This window comes from Rhea americana, unplaced genomic scaffold (assembly GCF_003343005.1).
Source record: "Rhea americana isolate MKP2758 unplaced genomic scaffold, rheAme1 scaffold_444, whole genome shotgun sequence".
In the NCBI taxonomy this organism is placed as follows: domain Eukaryota; kingdom Metazoa; phylum Chordata; class Aves; order Rheiformes; family Rheidae; genus Rhea; species Rhea americana.
This window is the reverse complement of record NW_028186584.1, coordinates 230415-236198: the sequence shown is the minus strand read 5'-3', so window position 1 is coordinate 236198 and position 5784 is coordinate 230415. Positions and strand designations below refer to the sequence as shown.

Sequence of the window (5784 nt, the reverse complement as noted above, 5' to 3'; positions counted from 1 at the left end):
GCGCCCCGTGCGGGAGGCCGTGAGGCGCCGCTCTCGGGGCGCGGGCCCGGGCGGTTGGCAGGACGCTGCCGCCCTTCCCCTCGCTGCTTCTGTCGTCCGGCTGGCGTGGGCCGCCCTGCCCAGGACCGCCCGAGCAGCCCAGCCGCCGCCCGGCCTCTGGGGACGCCGCGGGGCCGAGAAGCTGGTGGCCTCTCCGCCCGCGCCAGCGGGAAGCTCAGGCCCGAGGTTGTCCGCGGGGGCTTGGCGGTAAAGCCTCTCCGCTGGACTRGAGCTTGAGCTCGCGTTGCTCGGTTTTAGGGGAAAACACGCCTGCACGTTTCTTTCTGCTTCCCTAATAAGCATCATGATAGCCCAAAGGTGAAATTTGGAGTAGTTTTGTCAAAACCAATAGAATTATTTCAGATTTACAGGATTTCAGAAGAGAATCTGAGCTGTTGACTAGGACTATTTGATAGAGAGCGACAAAGTACCGAAGGAGAGGACACACGTTCTATGTTGTTGAGAAGCTGTGTGYCCAATATACTAGTGCCTTCTGCCTTTTGACTCCAATACTTGCCTGTTCTGTGATACAACTCTTGGAAATTGCCTCTGGGAAAAGCAAACTAGAAGYGTTGGATCTGTGCTGGTTTTGTGCCTGTTACAGATTCCTATTTGAATTAAAGGAGATTTTGGGTAGGACCTAAGTAGATGTGGCTCGTACGCTGGTTAGAGACTGACCTCTCCAACRTTTCGTAAGATTGTGGTAATGAAATCGGCTGAACAAGAAGGTCCTCAACAACATGAAGACTAAAGAGCTTGTTCTCTGTGTGCGTATGAATTGTGTCCAGCTATATGACTGGACATAACATTAATACCAAACAACAAACATAGTATATTATAACACAAATCCTTTAGATACAGTATGCTGAGAGCCTATAGTAAATAATAATCAATATGACTTTACATTTAACATTAAAATTCATTCTTTGCAGCACCTGTGCACCCTAATAATGGCCCGTAACCACATTTAGCAAGGTGCAATACAAACCACACAAGGAGATTATATAGCTTAAGCATAAAGAAAACAATTTAAAACCACATATGTAACTGCTGTGTCATAACACACAGGATATCTGAGGCAAGGCCTGGCATTTGATCTKTACTTTCAATCTCTCAACAATCTACACAAGCTGAGGACATGCCCCAGAGTATTTTCAGTTTAATGTTGTCTAAACATAGGCCTTTTACAATTAATTTCATCAGCTTGCTTTGAAACAGAAACAACCTGAAGATTTTGAACACTGACAGTATCTGGCTCTCTAGCTCTCTTGAAAAGGAGGGAGTGCACTGGTCCCATGATCCTCAGAAATTCTGCAGAGAAAACTGAAAAGCAGTATTTTTCTCCAAGAAAAAAAWTTAAACTGTTCAGCCTTAGAGCACTGGGCCTTCGGAGCTTTCACTTTCTACCAAAYAACTAATCGCAGGTCCACAGTTTCTTGCCTTGTAAGCGCCCATATGCTGCTGGACCATATTTGGGCAACAAAGGTTCTGCAGAACTTGAGAACACTGCAGATCTGATCCTCTCCAAAGCTCTGGCCTTGCTGGAGATGTTGTACTGCACAGGGCCAGCATGTAGTTTTTGCATGGCTCCTAAGCAACCTGAGTAAATAGAACATTTCGCAACCTTAACCACAGTGGTTGCTACACTTTCATCTATAATTATCTTTTGCATCAGAGCTCTCAAGAGCACCGGCCTACCAGCTTTTGCAGGATATTTTGCATTCTGCTTCAATTTGTCTGCCTTTTCTCTTGCATTGCCAGTCAGGATAATATTCCCCAGACAAGAGAAGAGACATAAATATCCTGTAGACTAGAGGAACATGCAATATACTATGAGCCAAGAAATGTTAGATCACCAGTTTTACTTCCAGTGATTGCTGTTTATATTCTGTGCACTTCAGAGCTTTGTTATTTGAACGAGACCTTGTAACTTGCCCCAAAAGGCAGCCAAATGTAATTCTCTGTGTTTACAAAACCTAACACAGATTATATTTAGGAAAATAACTTACAATACTAATAGAACAGAACTAAGACTTATCCTCTTCTCTCAGTGTTTCTCAGATTTAATGTCAAATCGGTAATTTGGCTCTCCTCCTATAATGTCTCCACTAGATCACACTTCATTTCTAAGCCAGGAATAGAGCCCAGCATTCTTGATCATCGACATCCTATTTCTGGTCGTGCAGCCTGCTAGCAAGATGTGTGCCTAATCCCATTCTAGGTGTGAATCCCCAGTGCAGCTCAGTCTCATTCCCCTAGTCCTGGAGGACTGTGCTGAGGATCTGAAATCTGTAAGGTTCACTGCGCTGTGGGTCTGAAGCAGGACACAAATATCCATATTCCCCCAAAGTGTACATTGCAGTGATCTTTGGATTTCTGACAACAAATATTTGGGGTTTTAAAATTTTTTTAATTGAACTTCAAAACCAGAAACAAAACTTCCTTAGAACAAGATTCAATGCTCAAAACAAACCCACAACCTCTTGCTATCTTGTAGTATATCAAGTCACACAACAAAATGCAACTGATTACATCCCGAGTGCTCAGGGTGTAAATCAGTTACTTGAGTTAAATAGAGACAGCTTTTCAAGTTCAGAGGTATATGTTAACAACTTAGTTTTCTCTGATTTTGCACAGTGTGTAAAATATATGTTCAATGCTCATAAAAAAGTGAGGTAGTGTTCACCAGACTTGTAGTCCCAAGACTGAAAGTTTGCATAATGACAAAAATACAATTATGCATGCTGATACTTGGGGTTGCAGGACTGACAAAAGCAGAGGCTAGCCCCCAAGACTGGATGCAATGTCAGACAGATTTGGAAGCCATGGCTTTAGGTACAGTACTGCAATACAAACATGAAATAACAGTGATTAACTGTGCTTGCCAGGTCCAGTAGGATGAATTCTTATTTTACCCTTAGAACACCTATTTGGTCACCTGCTAGAGTATGTTCTATATGCTGTGTGTTTACATGCTGTGTGCTTACACAATTTGGGTTGCTTAAAAATTATCTTTATTCATTATTAAGTTAGCATCAACAATATGCTAATGACATACAAATTGGCACAAGGACAACTCGCTGTCTYAAAGAGGTTGCAGCTGAGCTAGTATTCCACAAGACTTTTTGACACAGCACAGTGGCAGACAGATCTGGCGTCTTCATCCTTCTCTAAGAAAGGGAGAACTGAGGTCACTAGCCAGAACAGTGGCTGCATCCAAATGCTTGAGTTACTGTTAATTTAATAGGACCGGGCACTGCTGTTCCTCGCTCCTTCTATCTGTTCATTTCATGCGACTTCTGCAATGCTCACTGGTGAAACTGGGCTGTTATAAAACATTATCTAAGCAGCAAGGCTGTTTCTTTTTTGTTGTTGTTTCCTGACTTCAGGTTTTAAAAGTAAATTTACATCTGGTGAAATTTTGTAACCTGGTGAAATCACTGAACTAGTTTAGTACCAAATCATAAAAATACTTAGTTTCACTATAAAACTGTGAAAGAAGTATTCCTTTTCTGAATATCTTTTTGCTGTGTTGGAAACTAAATAATCAGAAGACCATTCAAGGTACACATTCTTAAGTATGCACTGAWCTAAACATGGACAGCATGAACTCAATAAATAATTGCCTTGGAAATGCTAACATTTTTGGAGCAAAGACACTAAATGATCAGCTTCTTCCTGTTTAGGAAAGCTGAAACACCGGTAAAAGGAAAATAGCATGATACTTTTCATTACTTATATTCCAGTATTGACTTTTAAAACAGCAAAAGATGTGAAACATGTTGATTTTCGTATGTATTTGAACAGAAATGAGGTCATAACTGTATTCAGCATCTCCATGTCAGCATGAGTAGCTACAGAAGAAACCAGCAGTTTGTTTGCAGTTGAATATAGCTGTTCTTGGGTCTCAGACTCATGGGTTATTTTATGTACTTAACTCTTACTGTTCTTGTACCTCCACTCATTATGGTTTGTGAGAGGTCTATCAGCCTGACTCTATTGTCACTGCCCCTTTAATTAAGCTGTATTTTACTGCATTCCCCAGATTCAGAGGCAAAAATAAAGAAGCTGTTTCAAGACTGATATTCTAGAAGACAGCCAGAGTGGGCTCCATAATCCTGGCCTTCCAGGTCTAAATAGAGAAATGGCAAATGAATACGCTGGGGAGATGGCCGGACGATCCTTAAGAATTTGCTTYGGTACTCATTCTTGTGTCCCCGGAAGCCACAGCATGCCACAAAAAATGCTTTACAAGCTCATTACTCTCCAATAGGCAAAACAGAGAAATGAAACTTCTTAAGTTGTACTAACCATTGTTTTTTCCTTGTTAATGACCAACACGATGTTAATTACTGCACTGGATACTCTCTTGGAGCCCTTGCTTTCAAGTCCTTATAGTCAAAACACAGGCATAGAACAGAAAATTTGCCAATTTAGCATTCTCAGGTATGAGTAAGATTTTTTATATTTTGGGGGAGGGAGGAACTCTAGTGTAAACCCAGCAAGTATAAAACTTTTTATTTTACAAGCCTTGTTGGTGATCCTCACATTTCCCTCTGTTATTACTTCCATCCAACTGGGCATGTTTGCTACCATAACCGTATCAGCAGGCTTTTCTACTGTAGGTCTGTCCATGGGTTCTGAAGTAGCCATGTAGATTTTAAGCATCTGTATTAGCAGGGTCGAGGCCTAAATAAGACTGAGAAAGAAGACAAGACATCGTGGTAAATCTAATGTCGAGAATCTACTTTAGAATTACAAAAATAATGTATTCAGTTTCTGTTTTTTTCCTGTAAAATACTGGCACTTAGAAAACAGTTTATTAACATACAAAAACCTAACCAAGGCAATAATGGAAGCAACTTAATCCCCCAAGGATGCACGTCTAGGAGAGGTATTTCTCTCTTGCACCCTTGTGCTATCTTTTGGATCATTCCCTTTTCTTTCTTCACTTCCTTTTCCCATCTCTCCCACTATCCCTAAAAATTCAGCTGGTTCTTTTGTAATTCTCCCCCCTCCTCATTCAATCTCTTTGTCCAAATTACATTTGTATATAGCTGCTCTGTATTTTCACCAAATACCAACCTTCCCCAGCCTGCGCTTTCTACCCCCATTATCAAACGTTGCTTCTAGGGGCCACAGAGGGGCTCTTGCTGACCCCTTCCATTAATCACTATCCCAAAGGCCACAACCTGTCCCAGCCAAGTTGGGTTCTGCCCTTCCCAACTGTCCCCATTCACTAAACATCTCACAAAGGCTACAGACCCCAGGGGTCTGTCTGCCCTTCACTAAATGCCACCCCAAAGGCCACAACTCACCTGTTCCAGAGTCCTGATCTCATCACTGAGCYGTCTCTGAGGCAACGACACATTCTACCAGGTTTGGAGGCCAAGACACATCCCACAGAGCCCTGTCCCCTTCCCTGAATATTGTCCCCAAAGCCGGGACCTGCCCCACTGTCCCTCTCCCTGTTGCTGAGAACTGTCCCCAAGGCCATGACCTGGTCCACGCCAGTAACCAGCCTTGTCACTGAGCACTGTCTCTGGGTATATGACCCATCCAACCATCCCCAAGGCCATGTCCATCGCGCCCCGTCCCCGTCCCCCTGGCCGTGACCCGCCCCGCTGGGCTCTGTCCCTTCTTTCAGCGTGCCCCGAGGCCTTGGCCCGTCCATCGCGCCCCGTCCCCGTCCCCCGGCCGTGACCCGCCGGGCCCTGTCCCTTCCCTCAGCGCGCCCCGAGGCCT

The 5784-nt window shown here is 43.5% G+C and overlaps 1 long non-coding RNA gene across 3 annotated transcripts; it reads right to left on the bottom strand.

Moving 5' to 3' along the window:
* Window positions 1-3036: 3036 nt before the first annotated feature.
* Window positions 3037-5777, bottom strand: LOC146589621 (uncharacterized). Of its 3 annotated transcripts, none has more exons than XR_014897136.1 (4): window positions 5358-5777; window positions 4566-4738; window positions 4351-4430; window positions 3037-3209 (listed from the first exon to the last, which is right to left on the bottom strand). It is a non-coding gene; the product is annotated as an uncharacterized LOC146589621 (long non-coding RNA). The 3 variants fall into 3 exon arrangements; XR_014897137.1 differs by having other exon boundaries at window positions 4570-4738; XR_014897138.1 differs by having other exon boundaries at window positions 4588-4738.
* Window positions 5778-5784: the final 7 nt, after the last annotated feature.